Genomic DNA, 20,708 nt, shown 5'->3' with positions numbered 1-20,708 from the left:
GTTTCACAGTGTCTCTTTAATGCTGCCGGGAGTTAGACCGGCAGCAGGGTGAGCCATCCTGTGGCTCGGCCTGCGGTCAGCTTATTGCAACGTTACAATACATACGCACCCCCCCCTCCCAAGCCCAAAATGATCTCCCCCATGACAACGACTTTTAATCAGTGATCAGTTTTGTAGATCTACTTTTAGCTCCAGAGGGTTGATTTCACACAAAAAGGTGATATTTGAACACTCTGATTATTATGATATTAAATGGTATTCATTGGTTTGTGCCTAAGGATGGGCTCTGAATAAACTGCAATAAATAATGTATTCTAATGCATTCTTCTTCAAAAAGTAAACGTTTGTTAAAAAAATGTTTTATCAACTCTCTTCAGTCTGCACGTATACCATTTTTTTTTACAGACACTTATTCAGTCTTCACAGCAGTATGTCTTTATCCACAGCAGACAAAGAGAGGGCAATAATTCTTCCTGGTCAGGGACAATTTTAACCCAAGCATAAACACGCCTTATATATCTTTGCTGAGTCACTCCTCACTTTCTCCTAGCCTAGGTATAAATGACCCTTATTTAGAAACATTTCCCCGTAGTGACCTGAGGCTTTGACACTTCTGAATGATATGAAGAGTTTAGAGAACATAAAACTCTGCAGGAATGTAAGGTAGAGTCTATTAAGCAGTGGACAGAATGCAGTGAAAGTGAAATTCTACCTCTAGTGTAAATGACATAATTTAAAATGTCCCCCGGAATGTATTCACAATAAAAGTAAGGCCACTAACTATTTGCCCCTCTTTGTAGCAAACATATTCACCCAGCCTACCCAGTAACTAGGCAACACCTCCTTTTTTCCATGTGTAGCACACTCTCACTTCCATGTGAAGTGCCCCATCTACAGCAATTTGCCACCATTTGCAGCAACAACCCCTCTGAAATATGCACCCTTATATGAGGCAGCCCCCACGCCTATGTGAGCTTCACCCCTTGAATCTACAGCAGTCTCCCTGTGTGCATCAGCAGACCAACCACAATGTGCATCCTCCGTGTACAGCATTCCCACTTCCTTGTGCATCCCTGTGCAGTACACGTCTTCAATCTACAGCAGTCTCCCTGTGTGCATCAGCAGACCAACCACAATGTGCATCCTCCGTGTACAGCATTCCCACTTCCTTGTGCATCCCTGTGCAGTACACGTCTTCAATCTACAGCAGTCTCCCTGTGTGCATCAGCAGACCAACCACAATGTGCATCCTCCATGTACAGCATTCCCACTTCCTTGTGCATCCATGTGCAGTACACCTCTTCAGTGTTTAGTGCCATCCTCATGTGCAGCAACAATTCTCCTACAATTCTCATCCTCCATGTGATGTAAAGCCCCACTACCATGTGACACAAACTTCTTCTTCAGTCTACAGCATGCACCCAAAGTGCAGCAACAACTGGTCTACAATGTGCATCCTCTATGTGGAGGAAACCTCCTCCATGTACAGCAACCTCCCCAGGTGCAGCAACAACCTCCATACAAAATACATCCCCATGTGCTGCAACCCCCACTTCCATGCAACAGCCCTCCAAAAATATGCATCCCTCATCTGCAACAGTTTCATTTCCCATTCCATATGCATACTCCTCCTAAACAACATCCTATGTGCCCCTTGCAGAAATCTGGCTCTACTCAAAAGGAATCTATCATGCTGGTGCGTGAAGAGGACTAGCGTAATAATTGCAATACACAGTGCTAGTGAGAAAAGTGTAGTCAGAAACGGGCCAAGGTCGTACACAAGAGAAGATAGCAGCAGTACAGAAGGGTTAGGCAAAATCGTAGTCAAACGACAGGCAGAGTCATACACATAGGTCAGCTGATCAGCTGTTCGGGCTTTTTCTGCTGCTGCCCTGAGCCAGCCCCCTCACCCACCGCCACTCCATGTGTGCAGGAGGCCTAACCTGCGGCAGGAGGCCTTACCTGCGGCCCAGCCGGGGTGCCCCCCGCCTCATGTCCACCACTGCTGCCCAGCCTGGGTTGCCCCACGTCCACCACTGCTGCCCAGTATCCCTGCTGGCCGCCTCCATCATGATTCCCCCCCCAGCATCCTCTACAGCATCCTCTCTACTTTTCGCGGACAATCGGTAGCACCTGTCTAGTTGGGAGCGCGTCGCTGTGTAGCGTCCAGTGCCGAAAATGGCAGCGCTCATATCAGCTCTCAGGCTGCTCCTCCAGTCCCACTCTTTTCTGTTCCCGCTATCAGTGTATGTCTTGCTATGCTATGTGTGTATTACGTTAATTGTACAGGTATGCTGTAATGCTCTGTTTGTATTATGTTAACTGTATGTGTATGCTGTAATGCTCTGTTCTTGCTTTGTTTTTGCTTTTGTTTATACGTATGTACCATGCTTAATTGTATACGACGCTCTGCCTAAATGTACGCACAAACTGTAGTGTTGTCCTATGTATGCTTGTCCCACGTCTACGTATGTACCATGCTTAACCGTGCTATTTTCTTGTTTTTCACCAACGACCCTGTATGCGCCAAAACCAATTCCGGGTACAATCCACCGTTGTACTTGGCGAAATAAATTCTGATTCTGATTCAGATGTTAGTCGTATTGGAGGGATTACACAGGAGCGAAGTCAGAAACAGGCCGAGTCAATAGTACAGAGGGGCTAGGCAGATTCGAGGTCGAGGAGGCAGGCAAAAGGTCGGTACACAGATAAATATATAATATTACAAATATATAATACTGACTGACTAGAGTACATATATATCGCACTGATGGGCAATATATGAAATGTAGCTCTCACAGATTCTCACTAGGCTAAGGGCCAAGAACCAGCAAACTGATTAGTATCAAGGCCAGTGAGCAAATGACTCACTTGGCCTGAAATACCCAAGAGGCAGAGCAGATCCCGCCCCCAGGACTACAACCCCTACTGTCAGACACGCCTCCTCAGCCTGTAAAACTGCTCTGCCCCGTGCACGCCCGACAGGAGGAACTGCGCATCTGTTGATGCACCGCCGGAGGGATGCCGGGGATGCCATCGGAAGCGGGCAGAACGGAAGTCCCATCGCTGGAGACGCCGCGGGACCCGCCGCTAGAAGGTAAGATCGTTACAGAATCTTCTTTGGTTACATGGTTATATGTTTATAGTATTCAAACAAAAGAGATTATTCCTAGTCGTGGCAGCTGATTTCTGTGCAGCAATGCGTCGATCGCTTTGGCACCAGTGCTGCCCGCCTGAGTTGGGCACTCTGAGCTTCAGCCGGGTGTTGTACAAATTAGTCAAAAAAAGAAAAAAAGTAATTTGGCCACCGGCAACAGCCTGTGCCCAAAATATGTGCCCCCTCCGAGTCCCCCCCCCCCCTCCCGAGTTGCTACAACCCGGAAGGGGAATAGTAATCAGCGTAAGCATGGAGTTTGTGCAGGAGCAGAACAAGCCGTTTCGGCTTCATTTTGCGTCAAAATGGCCTGTACTTAGAGTTGAGCTGAAATTTTCGAAATTTCGCATTACTATAATTACGCATGCGAAATTCGCGATTACGATGCGAAATTGCGGTAGCGTAATTGCCATTAAAATCGTAATTGAAAATACCGTAAGCGTAATTTTCAATGCGAAATTTCGCGTTTCGTTCATGCCGTAATTTCGCATTAAACGCTACCGTAATTTCGCGTTAAACCGTAACGCTCCGTATAATCTAAAAAAGCCGCCGACTTTAAGGGTTAATAGCAAAGCCCCCTTAAATGCTAAGAGCCTCAAATTTGGAGAATATATTAAGGAGATCAGGAGGAATAAGAGGAAAAATTTTTTTTTCAAAAAGACCTTATAGTTTTTGAGAAAATCGATGTTAAAGTTTCAAAGGAAAAATGTAAACATTTAAAAACCCGCCGACTTTAACGGTTAATAGCAAAGCCTGCTTAAAGTTTAGGAACACCAAATTACCAGGGTATATTAAGGGGATCAGTGGGAATAAGAGGAAAAAATTTTTTTTCAAAAAGACCTTATAGTTTTTGAGAAAATCGATTTTTAAGTTTCAAGGGCGAAAATGTCTTTTAAATTCGGAAAATGTCAGTTTTTTTTGCACAGGTAACAATAGTGTATTATTTTCATAGATTCCCCCAAGTGGGAAGAGTTTTACTTACTTCGTTCTGAGTGTGGGAAATATAAAAAAAAAACGACGTGGGGTCCCCCCTCCCAGACCTCTTTAACCCCTTGTCCCCCATGCAGGCTGGGATAGCCAGAATGCGGAGCACCGGCCGCGTGGGGCTCCGCACCCTGACTATACCAGCCCGCATGGTCCATGGATTGGGGGGGTCTCGGAAGGGGAGGGGCAGCCAAGCTTTCCCCTCCCCCTCCGAGCCCTTGTCCAATCCAAGGACAAGGGGCTCTTCTCCACCTCCGATGGGCGGTGGAGGTGGAGGCCGCGATTTCCTGGGGGGGAGGTTCATGGTGGAATCTGGGAGTCCCCTTTAAAAAGGGGTCCCCCAGATGCCCACCCCCCCTCCCAGGAGAAATGAGTATAGAGGTACTTGTACCCCTTACCCATTTCCTTTAAGAGTTAAAAGTAAATAAACACACAGACACTTAGAAAAAGTATTTTAATTGAACAAAAAACATAACCACGAAAAAAGTCCTTTAATATTCTTAATTAACCATTAATACTTACCTGTCCCTTTAAAAGCCAGTTCCCACGCAATATCCTCGGAAATATACTAAACAGTTACAATATAACAAAGTTATTACAATGTAACAACTTTGTTACATTGTAACTACGCCGCACCCGACGCCACTCGCCGCTCAGCCGCCGCACCCGCACGCACCCGACAGAGCTCTGAGCTATATAGCTCAGAGCTCCCTAAGCATCTTTGTATTTGGGCTCCAAGGAGCCCCATTGGTCCTTAGCAGACCAATGGGGTTCCTTTAAATCAGAAGGAACCCCATTGGTCTGCTAAGGACCAATGGGGCTCCTTGGAGCCCAAATACAAAGATGCTTACAGAGCTCTGAGCTATATAGCTCAGAGCTCTGTCGGGTGCGTGCGGGACGCTAAGTCCCCGCCGGCTCCCGCTGCCTTCCCCGCCTCTCCCACATGTCACCCACATGTCACCCACATGTGGGTGACATGTGGGTGACAGATGTGGGCGGGGTGGACAGCGGGAGCCGGCGGGGACTTAGTGTCCCGCACGCACCCGACAGAGCTCTGAGCTATATAGCTCAGAGCTCTGTAAGCATCTTTGTATTTGGGCTCCAAGGAGCCCCATTGGTCCTTAGCAGACCAATGGGGTTCCTTCTGATTTAAAGGAACCCCATTGGTCTGCTAAGGACCAATGGGGCTCCTTGGAGCCCAAATACAAAGATGCTTAGGGAGCTCTGAGCTATATAGCTCAGAGCTCTGTCGGGTGCGTGCGGGTGCGGCGGCTGAGCGGCGAGTGGCGTCGGGTGCGGCGTAGTTACAATGTAACAAAGTTGTTACATTGTAATAACTTTGTTATATTGTAACTGTTTAGTATATTTCCGAGGATATTGCGTGGGAACTGGCTTTTAAAGGGACAGGTAAGTATTAATGGTTAATTAAGAATATTAAAGGACTTTTTTCGTGGTTATGTTTTTTGTTCAATTAAAATACTTTTTCTAAGTGTCTGTGTGTTTATTTACTTTTAACTCTTAAAGGAAATGGGTAAGGGGTACAAGTACCTCTATACTCATTTCTCCTGGGAGGGGGGGTGGGCATCTGGGGGACCCCATTTTAAAGGGGACTCCCAGATTCCACCATGAACCTCCCCCCCAGGAAATCGCGGCCTCCACCTCCACCACCCATCGGAGGTGGAGAAGAGCCCCTTGTCCTTGGATTGGACAAGGGCTCGGAGGGGGAGGGGAAAGCTTGGCTGCCCCTCCCCTTCCGAGACCCCCCAATCCATGGACCATGCGGGCTGGTATAGTCAGGGTGCGGAGCCCCACGCGGCCGGTGCTCCGCATTCTGGCTATCCCAGCCTGCATGGGGGACAAGGGGTTAAAGAGGTCTGGGAGGGGGGACCCCACGTCGTTTTTTTTTTATATTTCCCACACTCAGAACGAAGTAAGTAAAACTCTTCCCACTTGGGGGAATCTATGAAAATAATACACTATTGTTACCTGTGCAAAAAAAACTGACATTTTCCGAATTAAAAAGACATTTTCGCCCTTGAAACTTAAAAATCGATTTTCTCAAAAACTATAAGGTCTTTTTGAAAAAAATTGTTTTCCTCTTATTCCCACTGATCCCCTTAATATACCCTAGGAATTTGGTGTTCCTAAACTTTAAGCAGGCTTTGCTATTAACCGTTAAAGTCGGCGGGTTTTTAAATGTATACATTTTTACTTTGAAACTTTAACATCGATTTTCTCAAAAACTATAAGGTCTTTTTGAAAAAAATTTTTTTCCTCTTATTCCCACTGATCCCCTTAATATACCCTAGGAATTTGGTGTTCCTAAACTTTAAGCAGGCTTTGCTATTAACCGTTAAAGTCGGCGGGTTTTTAAATGTATACATTTTTACTTTGAAACTTTAACATCGATTTTCTCAAAAACTATAAGGTCTTTTTGAAAAAAAATTTTTTCCTCTTATTCCTCCTGATCTCCTTAATATATTCTCCAAATTTGAGGCTCTTAGCATTTAAGGGGACTTTGCTATTAACCCTTAAAGTCGGCGGCTTTTTTATATTATACGGAGCGTTACGGTTTAACGCGAAATTACGGTAGCGTTTAATGCGAAATTACGGCATGAACCCACTGTAATGCGAAAATTACGCGAAAATTACGCTTACGCGAAATTTCGCGAAATCCTTCTTCATTACGATTATGTACTTACGGCCATAATCGTAATTACACTAATTACGTGAAATTTCGCGAAATCGTAATTAGGTCATTACGCTCATCTCTACCTGTACTGATAATGAATGGACTCCCGAATACTGTGTAAAGATAATTTCATATTAAAAAGTGGAAGAAAAAAGAAAAAAGTAGAATAATATCAAGAAAAGTTGAGCACAGAACATCCATATAAAACAAAGAGGAGTGCAGTGAATGAACAGCAGATAAATTCAATTGGATTTAGTGTAAAAGCTTTTCTGTGGTTGAAATAATGTGTTAATATGTTTCCAGGGCAAATTCATTTGTTTTTATGTGTTTGTTTGGACATAGCTGGACATTTTATAATATGCACAGCAGGAGGCTTTACATGAAGGCCTGAGATGGGAAAAGCAAATAAAATGTAGAGCTTTGTGAAGGAGAAGAATTCTACAGATAAGTAGACTCCTAAACACAATGGCTTCAAGCCACTAGGTATTACCGCGCTTGATGATGCAGAAAACAGCTGATTTTACTGAACAGTTTGTCAAACATCAATTTACTAAAGCTGTTATTGCTTGAAAAAGTAAAATTACTGACTAGTGAGGTAAATTACTGACTTGTGTTGTAAATACCTCAATAAATGTCAATCCACTAAGATTAGGGCATGTGTAAAACAAGTGAGATGTTGGTAACTTACAACCATTTGGTAAAATGTAAAGGCAGAGGAGACAGCCAATAGGAGTTGCCACTCCATTGATACTGAGAGGCAGGAACAAAGCACATTCACAGTGTGTGGCCTTTTGCCGGAATGTGAGAGTGGTCATGGGTGGGACCAAATGTACATGCATTAACAGTGGTGCATTGCGATGTGGCATAATGGCCGCTTTGTAACGCAGCTTGCTGCACTGCATATAGCCACTTATAGTGCAGCAGGTGTGCTCCCACATAGGAATATCATAAACTAAGGTGACCAGAAGTCCCGCTTTAGCTGGGACACGTCCCGAATTCGGGGTCCCCTGTCTTAGACAGAGATGAGTCCCGGCTAACGGGACATTAGCCGGGACTCATCGGCTTTTGGCCTCGGGATGTTCTGGCTGCAGGACTGTGGCCACCGCCAGCCTTACTAACTATTGCCGAGCCCGCCTTCAGCATGCATCCCACCCTCCAATCAGCCTCACCACTTTAGCCTGCCCCCAGCATGCAGCCCCCCCTTTAAACAGCATGGCTGCTCCACCTCCCACGCACCCCTCCAATTGGCTGTCACTTTCAATGCAGTTGCTCCTCCTCTCACTGCTGTCGCACACGAGACCCACACTTCTCTCCTGCAGCACAGCCTGTCACTAAAGTGGAACTAAGAACTAGCTCAGGGAGTGGAGATACTCTTTGTGTGGTCACCGGAAGTGGTCGTTGCCCAGCGTAGAGCAATGGTGTCCTCCTCCTATTTTAACATTTTCTTTACCTTACAGAGGTGAAGGAGTAATTCAGTGTAGACTTAAAGGAACACTATCAAAAACCCAAGTGTCCTAAAATTACAATGTACAAATAATGTCTAAGTAGCTGTGCAAACATTTTCCTACTTTTTATGTTAAATATCAGAAGCAAAAGCTTTAATTCATTGTGTGTAGAATTTAGCTCTATTGGAACAAATCTTTTGTAAAAGGGGTGTCTGCTTCAATGCACAGCCAGTTTTGTTTTTGTATATCAGACTACAGAGTATTTTTCTCTGAAAGCAAAAAAGGTATGAAAAGCTGTGGTGTGTGTTAATATGTGGTATATGTTTATAACATTATATGTGTGTGGTGTATGTTTATAACAAGTTACATTTCCTCTGCTCTCCTGCAGACAGGCAGCTGCCAGTGAAAGCTTTCTCACACACAGGGTTAACAGATAAAGTGTGAGGGAACCCCCTTCCCCCTCATGGTTCACTAGGTCGTCAAATTTGGCCAGACTTGCCATCAGTTAAGAGTGAAATGAATTTTATACAGTAAACAAAAAAGATAAGCAAGTGAAATGTATACACCATTTATTTACCAGCACTTCAGGAACTCTCTTAATCCCAGGTTAAAAAAAACATGTTATTTGATAGTGTTCCTTTAATGAGTGTGGACTACATTTTTTTTAAATCAACCAGTTGGTTGCATTTGCTACTTTGAAGTTATTGTTGCAGCATTTGGCATTTTGGGTGCTTATAATTACCAAATGGTATGCTAATAAATTGCATCATGCAGTTTCTGTAGATTTATTGTCTACACATCCATGATGTGAATCTCCAGTTTCACCACATCATGGCGGAAATACTGCTTTTTTATGAGTTTGTGGAACGTTGTCTAATTACCCTCGGGGTCACTCCATTTTAGGAGGAAACTCTGGCCCACTGCCTCACTGTTACATTACAGTTAGTTAGCTCCGTCTAGAAGCGCTGCCAGTGTCTCCTGCTGTACAAAAAATGGAAGTATACAGTACTTACGGCTTGCTGCATCCATGGGATTCAGTTTGCATTACATTTTTAGATTGGGATTAGTGCATAATTTACATCTGATTTGTATAAGGTGTATATTTAAGACCCTACCGGGCTCTGCACAACTCTGTTGGTTTCATTTCATTTGCAGCTTAGGATTGCTGTCAATCTTTTGCTGTTTTTTGAAAAAATGAATATACCATTTATGGCTAGCAGCACCAGGCACGTCATAATCGTGGAAGAGTCCAGTAAGAAATAATTTGTGCATGTATTGTTTTGCTGAAGCTAATGTCCTCCCTTACTGTACCTGTTTTCAATGCAAGTTGTGTAATTTGCCTGTTTTTCGAGCTCTGCACATCTATGCAGGTAGTTAATTCAGGTGCAGCGTTTGTCTGGAAGCACTGCCAATGTCTCCTGCTGTACAAACAAATATTTCTCATACCCAGCTCACTGAACTTTCGGTATATTAGCCTCAAACAATGCAGATGCATGTGAGACAATCACCTCTCACTCTGTATATTCAATGTTGTCATGCACCACGCACCATCCCTCCTCTATTGCAACAGACGTGTTGCTATCCTCTAGGCTAGTGACGTAGCTGTATGGTAGTTGGACCCAAACTGGCAGCCTTTGTACATGTATTTGAGGTTTAAAGGGAACTTTAAATGACGTGTCATGATGAGATGTACATGTGTATCTACAGTGGCAAGCATACAAATAACTATGCTGTGTTCTTTTTCTTCTTTTTCTTCCTGAAAGAGTTAGCATTCAGCTATGCAACATCTGGGACCCAGTGGGACAATAGCATACGTAACTCTTACTGATAAGGAATTACAGCCAAAACCACTTTCCTGGCAGAGAAGGCTTATGAGCGCAGGGTATAGATAAAAAGTTCAATAGTTCATATATTTTGTCTCTCTGAGACAAGGAAACACTGTGTCATTGAGCAGAGACAAAACAATGAATCTACTTTTTTACGTTTTCAAACATAGCGTAAAACTGTGGGATATCCATTAAAGTAATTTTTAGGAGTAGGAGGATAGGAGGTAGGAAGATTTATCTCACTTAAAGGCAATCTGAAGTGAAAATAAGCTTATGATATAACGATTTGTATGGGTAGTACAGCTAAGAAGTAAAACATTAGCAGCAAAGATATGAGTTTAATATTGTTTCCAGTGCAGGAAGAGTTAAGAAACTCCAGTTGTTATCTATGCAAAAGAGCTTCAATCATCTCTCCCACTTTCAAAGTCGCAGAGAGCTCTGTCTTCTAAAGCTTATTATCTCAAGTGTCTGTCACTGTATTTTGTTTTTTCTGCAGAGGAAAGTTCAAAAGTTAATTAGCCAACTCTGTGAAATTATTTAGAATGCTGAGTAGTGTGTAAACTGCAACTATTTGAGAATGATGAAATGTTATTAAAAAAACGATATAACTGAAAATAAAAATATGAGACTATTTTCTTTGCTACTAACGTTCAATTAATCATTCGTACTACACAACCAATACATTATATCATAATTTTTTTTTTTGCTTTAGTGTCCCTTTACGGTTCACTTTAGGCCAGGCCTAGTTAAGAGCTCTGCTTCAGTCTGCACTGCCCACCGTCACCAGCAGCCTATTTTAATTTCTGCATTCAAGGCACCTCCACCATGACAGGCTGAGAAAGATTTCATTTTAACCGCAGTATGTGTGTGAATAAACTGATATGCTGGGCAATCTCCAAACACATTTCTGTTTGATGAGACTGTCAAACGCCCCTGCTCAAGCACTGACTTGCTACTCTAATATGGGGTATTAGTAAGAGAAATGCAAATATGCTCCTTAGGCAAAAATAAGCTGTAAAGGATTTAAAAGTAAATATCAAAACCAGCTGTGACCCCTCACCTCAGGGTGCTGATTGCTTCCCTCAGATCCTCACCATCCCCAGTGCTAAGAAGGCTCTCTGGCAACTTTCATTTGTCACAGGTAATCTGGTTCATTGGCTGTGTACATATTGGCCTACCCCACAGCATGCCAAGTGGTACCCAAGTAGCCAACTGCTGCGGGGTCACAAGTCCTATGCACACATGTCACAACACTCAGGTTTCAGTTTGCATAGGAGAGTGAAATGTTCCTGGGCTAGTTTATGCTTTATCAGGGTGAAGAGGAAGACTACAAGACCCAGCCAATACCTTGTAGTGCTAGTAGCTTGGGGCAGAGATGGTGTCCCTTTTTAGTTTACTTTCACTATAAAGTGCATTGTTTAGAAACCAAGTTTAGTTCTCTCAGTGATCTGCTTTAATAAGCTTTGAAGGATTTTCCAGCAGTAATTTCAGTACAGTTAATTAAGCGATAACCAGATTATAATGGCAAACATTGTCTGATGTTTGCCCTTTTGAACCTACATAGAAGCCTTTGAATGGAATCATTTAAGCAGTTTTACATGACTTTAGTTATCGTTTCATTATGGCTGTTAAATATAAATATAATTCATTTAATGAAAATAATATTGTCAATACAAATTTCCCAACAGCCTTTTTAAGTTTCTTTTTAGTGTTACTATTTTTAGTTCGTATTTTAGGTCTTCCATATTCACTGTTTACATAATCATAATGTGCTTTTGTGATAGGATCGGTATATGCGGAAGAGCGAAAGTAAGGACATAAATTATCTGCAGCCTCTTCAGTGATTTCATCTGCGTAAAGGAAACCAGAGCTGATTAAAGATAAAAGTTTTATACATACCTGTGGCTTGCTTCAGCCCCATGCCCACAGATCGCTCCCACGCCGCCATCCTCAGCCTTCTGCAGCTCCGGTACCGGGTCCCATAACTTCAGTCAGTCGCAGCCAATCTGACGTAAGAGGAGTGTGCTCTTTACATATCTCTCCAACAGCCGCTGTAGAGATATGTAGAGGTCACACTTCTCTTGCACAGACTGGCTGATGTTACAGGAGCTGGGACCGGAGCAGGAGAAGGCTGAGGAAGGCGGTGTGGGAGCGATCCGTGCATATGGGGCTAAAGCAAGCCATTGGTATGTATAAAACTTTTATTAGTACTCAGCTCTGGTACACTTTAAGTATCACAAACAATTTGTATAAAAAATAATAATATAATTTTATGCAAGCCTTGCACCTTGGGAATTAATGTCCGATGTGCAGGTACCCTGTTTAGTGGCTAGTACGGATGATCAATGAGAAGCAAATATTTCCAAGTTTACTTAGGCTAGGTTCACAGTGGGACGTTATTGTCCTGCGTTAATAAAGTCATATAACGCGGGTTACGGCACTGCAATGTTAACCCTATGCAACGTTCACAGTGTGATGTTAAAGTTGCATTGTAAATATTGCGTTTATTGTAACGCACTCCTGCAGTGCATTACCTCTAAACGTAGTCGATAACAGATACAGGGAAACATACTTTTTATTGCCTATATGCTCCACTGTACCTACTGTATGCAACGGTAACGCAGAGTTAAGGTGCGTTGCGACTTTTTTGGTGCGTTGCGTTATAATGTTGTGTTGCGACTTTAATGTCGCATCACAAAGCAACGTCCCACTGTGAACTTAGCCTTAGAATTATGTACATTTTATGCAAATATATGCAGCTTTGAAATGCACTAATTAGTTTAAACCTGGGTGGGACTTGATTGGTCCGTTTTCAAGCTGCATATATTTGCTTCAAATCTACATAATCCTGCATGAACTCGGAAATATTTGCATCTCATTGATCATCCCTAGTGGCTACAAATCTGTTTAAGAAATATCACAAAAATATGACAAAATTGCATACCAATATGAAAGTCATGAATAGCTTGGGCCAAGCAAGTGTTTGCTAGGGGCCCTTATATAAACAGGTGGTTCCTTTTGCTAAATGCTAGCAGTGGTATCACTAAATGATTTTATTTGGAGCACATGACCTAGCCACTATCCGCCCATTGCAGAATGCATTATGCTGGGAATACACAATGAGTTTTTTGGCAGATAGATGGCTCGATAGAGCATTTCCGACACGTCCAATCTGATTTTTATAGTTTTTTTGATTGATTTTCTCATAGAAAAACAATTGGAAAAACGATCGGGAACTCGATCGCTAGTAAATCGGCCGGAAAAACTCATCGTGTATTCACTGCTAGTGAAGGTCATCTCTAGGAGAACTCATGGAGAAGCATATGATCAGTTTGGTCAGGTGATAGATATGTAAGTCTCTGATTTGCTAGTCATGACCATGTGGTAAAGCAGGATATGATCACAGCAAATCAGAGCTATGCAAATCTATCAGCTGATCAAACAAATCACACGTTTCTCCATGAGTTCTGCTAGACACGACCATCACTAATCACTGCCATACCAGAGTTGGGTTAGCTGAGCTGTCAGCCTAGCAGAATCTATTAGCCTTTATACTACATGGAAAAGGTAAAATTGGTCAATAATTGGTCAATCAAAATTGCATATGCGTACGATCCCTTACCTGCCCCATTCTTAGCTCGCTTGCCTTCTATATACAGCAGCAGGTAAGACTAAAGTAAAGTCATGAGATGCTTGTCTCTACTTTCCTGCCATTCACAAAAATCTACTGTTACCATCTGCCTGTCACTGCAATTTACATATAATTCCCACCTGTCATTCAAATCTGCTTGAGTCGGTCAAAATATTCTGCTTCTTACTTCCTACCTGTCACTACAATCTACCAATTACTACCCGCATGTCACTACAAGCTGCTTGTCAGTACCTGCCTGTCTCTAGAATCTACCTAGATATCACTACCTGCCTGTGACTATCTGCCTGTCACTAGAACTCTTACTACCTGCCTGCCTGTCATTAGAATCTACCTATCACTTGTCCACCTGTGCTGTGAATGTTTACATGGTGTGTTCAATAAAAACATTTATTTATTTGTGTGGTATTAGTTTAAGCAGACTGTGGTTGTCTATTGTTAAGACTTAGATGAAGATCAGATCACATTTTATGACCAATTTGTGCAGAAATCCATATCATTCCAAAGGGTTCACATACCTTTTTATTGCTACTGTATATAGCCACAATTCATTCATCTTGTTTTCTACTATTAAAATACCAAACAGTTTGCTTAGCACTTAGCTACCTGTTGTGTAATTATTGCCATTACAGTGCATGGATGGACCTCATGTTTTGCCCACACTATCAGCCTGCACATCCATGTTGAATGAGTTCTACATGAGCTAACAGTCAAGAAGAATAGAATCCTATTATACAGTCTATGAGATCTACATATAATGTCAGCACTAATTAGATAGCCATCATTTTTTATGCGGAATCAAATTCCTCTTGCAATGTAATCAGAATAATCAGATAATGGCCGCAAACCCTGCCAGGTTGGAGCTCATACATTAGGGATACATTTCTCTGTTTGGTAGAAAGGACCTCATGGATTACTTTTAAATGGCAGAGTGAACAATTTTACATACTATTGTAGGGCCAGCTTTATGAAAGAAAATCCCCTCCAAGTTCAACCTTCAGAACTGTGAACTGCACCCAGGGAAGATGAAAGCCAGCGTGTCTGTGCCAACTCGCTAAAGCCAGCATGATTCTGGATAAACATTCAGCCTGTGAAGATTCAGAACACAGCACTGACCATTAAGCCAGATAGAGACATTAGATGGCTGAACTTGTTATTCAGCACCCAGCTTTACGAAGAATGAGGAATAACAGTCTCTGTTCTGCCCGAATGTCTGTGAAAAGAAATACAATTCATGAAAATGACAAATGTGTTATCATAAGTAATGTGAAATAACAGTGATTTTGAATATTTGTAAATCTCTGAGGTATAGGCAATGATCACACTCACATGCAGGGGCATAGCTAGAAATCATAGGGCCCATAGACACATTTTGGTTGTGCCTCCCCCCAAAAATGATAAGGCACCCCCCTCTCTTTCCACGCACCATTTTTAAGGTAGCCAGAGGTGCCTCCCAGTATTAGGTGGCCCTCCAGTATCAGTAGCCAGATGCACCCTCCAGTATTTAATAACACGAGGTGTCCCTCCAGTGTATAAATAGCAAGAAGCACCCCCAGTAAAGGTAGTGATCCCCAGTATGAGTAGCCAAAGTAGCCCCCTCAGTATAGGTAGTCAGAGGGTCTCCCCGGTATAGTAGTCAGACGTAGTCCCCCTCCCCCACATTCTCTAGGTAGTAAAAGGGGCCTCTGTAGTTTAGGTAGCCAGAGGGGCACCCCAGTATAGGTAGTCAGAAGTAGCCCCCAGTATAGGTAGCAATAAGTGCCCACCCTCCCCAGTATAGGTAGCCAGAGGAGCTAGATAGTCAGAGGGCCCCCCCATTATATTAAGACAGATGTAGTGCAGTGACTAACTTCTCCAGGCTCCATGAACAGTCTACCTTCTCATGGCATTCTCATCTGTAAGATTAGAGAGCGCTCTCTCATCATGTAACCTGACGGCAGGTCACCTGCAGTGGCGTAGCTAAGGAGCTGTGGGACCTGATGCAAGTTTTACAATGGGGCCCCCCAAGCACTCTATACACAACAATTGATACGGCGCACCAAAACCTGCCAATGACAACTACAGTGTCAGAGGTGCAAGAAGGGGATGGGGAACAGTTTGTTAATGATTACCACTATTTAGAGTATCTATAGAAGTGATTATTATAAGCACAGGACCAATAGAGAGATAATACTGTAGTTGAGGAAGGGCCCTTCGGGGCCCCTCTGGCCCAAGGGCCCCGATGCGGTCGCAACCTCTGCACCCCCTATTACTACGCCCCTGGTCACCTGACAAGAGAGGGCACTATAGTGATGGAGATGGGAAAGCTTGGTGGCAGTAGATCGCCAATGGGGCTTGGAGAGGTGAATCACTTTTCTCCTATGCTCTGCTCGCGTTACTGTGCACCTCAGGGGGCCGGCTGTGGCTCTTCATGAGGCCTGCTGCAGAACCCAAAATTGCCACTCTAGCCTGAATCCCCCTTCCCCCTTGGCTATGGTCCCCATAGCAGCTGCTATGGCTGCTACGATGACACCTATGCCAACATCCACATGTGTTCTTACACATATTGCTGGACAACTCATGAATTCCTATGGGCCTAGCTTTATTTGTAAAAAAAAAAATAGAGCCTTTTGCATTACAATTGATTTGCATTTAAAAAACATAGGTTATATAAACATGGTTAGTAGTTTCATAAATACAGACCTCTGAAGTCAAAGTAAAAGAGTGGTTCATTCATCTGAGATTCTAAACCAAGATTCCTGATTGGTCAATGAAACCACCGATCACATTAAAAGATTGTTAGAGGAACTTGGAAGATGGAAGAGGTAGGTCACTGAATTAAACATGAAAGTTTATAATTTACAGTACTATCTGAAGACTATTTCAGGGACTACTTTTTTCCTCATACCTTGCTGTTGTTGACCAGGTTCGTTTTAGATGAATGCTTTTTTCATTCCTTTGTGTTAGGAAAAAGCAGAAGGTACAAGAATAGACGTCTTACTTCAGGTAGATAAATTAGAAGCTTACTAACAATACTGTTTCCCAAATCCCTGTGATGACAGGGTGTATGATCCTTTTACAGCTTTGAGGCCATCACCATATAATCAGAATGCCATTTTTGGCAATGATCAACTAAGAGCAAGATAAAACAGGTGAAAACAATAGCTGGTTGTTGTAGAATTTATAGCTGTGTGACAATAGATGTGTCCGCGCAGTGTTACACCCATATGTCATAATCTTCTAATCCACATCAAGTCCCTTCAGCTCTTGAGGACATGTATGTATGCATTAGAGATTATCAAGCCATGTGGAATGTTTTACCGTGTTTATACAAATACTGCAGAATGCGTACTATGATGTTTACTGAGGATCGTTCCAGATCAGATGGCCGAAATATTTTCCCGAAACCCTGTAAATAATTAATTGCATTCCACAATGTAATATGTTTGATACAACCTGTAGCATTTAATGATATGACCTTTCTCACTAAATGTAGCAACTCTCACTAAAGTATAACTCAACTTTGCTCCGCCATTATCGTGTGGTATGCAAGAGCAACCGCCAGTGACAAGTATAAGCTTCAAAGAGTTATCAGCTCAGCGGAAAGGATCATCTGCTCTCCTCTGCCGCCGCTAGACCTCCTCTACACCACCAGAATTAAAACAAGGGCTAGCAGGATCTCCCAGGACCCATCCCACCTTGGCTGCCGCTTCTTCAAGCTCCTCCCATCGGGCCGACGCTACAGGACCACCCGCCCTAAGACAAATAGGCGTAGGGACACCTTTTTTCCCCAAGCAGCCCTCCTGCTGAACTCCTGCCTCTCGTCGGCACGCCAGTCGCTCAGGCCAACTTAGCCAATCAGCCTGGTCAAGGCACACTGGAGCCCGGGCCTGTAAAGAACCCAGCTATTACCCTGGTGCTCTTCTTGGCAGAGCTGTACTCAAGGTGCGGACTCTTTCAATTAACTTACTTATCCATGAGCAGCACAATATCCAAACACGGAAGATTTCTGCTCGAAGCAAACCGCATATTGTACTGCATAGACCGTTAAAAATGTATAGGCACTGCCTGTCTCGTTGTACTATTGCCTGTCTTGCTTGTATTATCGCTATTTTCTACGACTGTCCCGCTTGTTATGTCTGTTATGTTTATGTTACTGTCTGTTGTTTGTTGCCATTGCCATGTGAACCACAACCAATTCCGGGTTCGACCTCGGTCGCACTTGGCGAAATAAATGATTCTGATTCTGATTCTCCCTGTACCCTAAAAAAACATAATTAGGCACCCAGATCCCTTAAAGTGGACCTGAACTCAGAGCTTCCTTTCTGCTCTAAAAGATAAGCAACAGCATAATAACCTTTAAAGAAAAATATGTCTTTGTTACAGCTGATACAAATTTTGCAATAAATCTGCAGTGTCTACTTCCTGCTTTCATGGTATGAAAAATACGGTATGTATATATACTCCCTGCGAATAATGAGGCAGAGTTCTTTCCCTAAACATACTTAGGTGGCACTAACACCCTCTCCCGTCCTTACAAACATAGACACACTCCACCACCATGAAAAAAAAACCTGCACATGCAGTAATTAGTCCTCCTACACCCAAACATAATTAGGCACTGATCAGCCCCTTCATACTCAAATTGCCAAGTATAAGTGATATGATTATGGGAGCCAGGTGGAACAAGATGAGGAACGGACAGAGCACAGTGGTATGTGGATCCAGCATGAACATACCTCTGTGCTTACCTAAGGTAGTGTTGCCTCGGGTCAGGTGTGCTTTAAAAAAAATAAAAAGACCAAGCTGTTGGATGAAAAATTCCATGACAGTTGATAATTTGATAAAAAAGAAGTTTCTCCTAAGGTCATTTACCCTCGGAAGTGCACTGTAGACATGCCAGTCATTGTCTGAACTATCTGGCATGAGACATCAGTCATAAGGTTTGACAAGAGAGTTGAAAGGCAGGGGAAGACAGGTGTCCAAGAAAAACAAAAGCGCTAATAATCATAATATATTCATTCAGCTGCAACAGTCCTGATTTTTCCCTGAACAGGTTCTGAAGTATTATCGTGGTCAGAGATGGTCCACAGTTTAATGTTCATACAGTGCTGCGCAGTAAATACTAGAAGTAAAGCAATCCTGCTCATGGAAAATACCCAGTTTTGGTTGGTTACATAAAACTTGAATATGACATCTATTGTGAGATCTATGCAATGTGGAGTACATAGTTGAGAAATGAGTGACTCAAACCTGCATAAAGTCACAGATTGTGTGGAAGTCTTGGTCATCATTTCCTCCTCACATAACCTTTGACTTTTTGAAGGTCTGACTCTGATGTACTTATTGCTCAACCATATATGGTTCTCTATGTAGGTCACTCCCAGTTTAAACAACAGCTCCCAGCGTTCTGAGACAGGGACACATCTTAGGGCAAACAATTTGAACAAAAGCCCCCACCACAACTCCAGTCACTCATTCATCACACTCTCAATCAGGCATGCAGCAAAATATTTATGATGAGCAAAAGAAACCAGTGCAAATTTTAAATCACACTGGCCCTTTCTTCCCTTACTTATTTTCCTTTATGAGCATTTGAAGATAAGTATTATATTAATTTTCAGACTGAATATAAAGATTACAATAATGTAACCACTTTTTTTTGTAAGTAAATACATTTATTTGTACAGAATGGTGTAGCAATTGAGAACACAGAGGCTGTATTTGTTCCGGGGCCCTTAGACCTGAGGTGCCCACATGGAGCTCTCCTCAGTTTGCTACATTAGCTCTTTATTCTGAAGTCTTGCATGGCGGGAGATTCAAACCGAGGAGCCTGCGGGGAAACAAGCACACCGTGAGGAGAACGGGAAGGCTCTATAGGACCCAGAGCCTTCCTTCTCCTTAGGTGAGTATCTCCTTAGGTGAGTTTTTTATTTTTATTCTCACTTCAGACTTGCTAAGAGAGTGTGAGAAAGAGGTGTAATGCCTAGTACACACTATACAATTTTCTGTTAGATTTTTCTGTTAGATTTTCTGTTCAGTAAATCTAACATAAAATTGTATGGTGTGTACCTAGCATAATGCTGGGCTTACACGGTAAGTTTTATATTATCAATTGAGCCACTGATGGCTCGATTGATAATATTCAACCTGTCCGATACACCGCCAGATCGATACTGCACCCGATACATAGGAATGCTCGGAAAATTCCGCGGAATTGTAAATTCCGTGATTCCGGCCGGAATTAGGTTAATTCCGATAGTCAAAACGGAATTCCTATACCTCTCAAACGGAATTCCGCGGAAATTTCCGGAATAGCACAAAAAATCTCTCTCTCTCTCTCTCTCTCTCTCTCTCTCTCTCTCTCTCTCTCTCTCTCTCTCTCTCTCTCTCTCTCTCTCTCTCTCTCTCTCTCTCTCTCTCTCTCTCTCTCTCTCTCTCTCTCTCTCTCTCTCTCTCTCTCTCTCTCTCTCTCTCTCTCTCTCTCTCTCTCTCTCTCTCTCTCTCTCTCTCTCTCTCTCATCCCTCCATCCCTCCATCCTCTTATATCATGCAGTAGGGAATTGCAGATTTTCAAAACAGCTTATATACCATAGCTGGGATTTGAACCCAGGATGCAGTGTGTAGTAGGCATCTGTCTTAACCTCTAGACCATGACCCCACACTACATGCTAAAGCTGGCCTAGCATAAACCATACTACCATTATCATCAATTTCTGCTGCTATTTTAATGCAAGGCAATGGAGCACTACTTTTTTTAAATGCAAATGCAGAGTTGACTGATTGAAAACGCCCTGCAGTTTGGCACAGGCCTAAGATGGAATATTAGACTGAGGGCCCTTTCACACCGGGGCGGTGCAGTATTTTTACCGCACACCACCAACATGCAATGAAAGTCTATGGAGATTTTCATACTTCCGCGGTACGGCGCAATGGAAGTGACATTTTCGCCGCATCCCCGCTGCAGGTCCAAAACTAC

The sequence above is a fragment of the Hyperolius riggenbachi genome, chromosome 4 (genome assembly GCF_040937935.1).
Source record: "Hyperolius riggenbachi isolate aHypRig1 chromosome 4, aHypRig1.pri, whole genome shotgun sequence".
Classification (NCBI taxonomy): domain Eukaryota; kingdom Metazoa; phylum Chordata; class Amphibia; order Anura; family Hyperoliidae; genus Hyperolius; species Hyperolius riggenbachi.
This window is presented reverse-complemented; position numbering follows the sequence as displayed.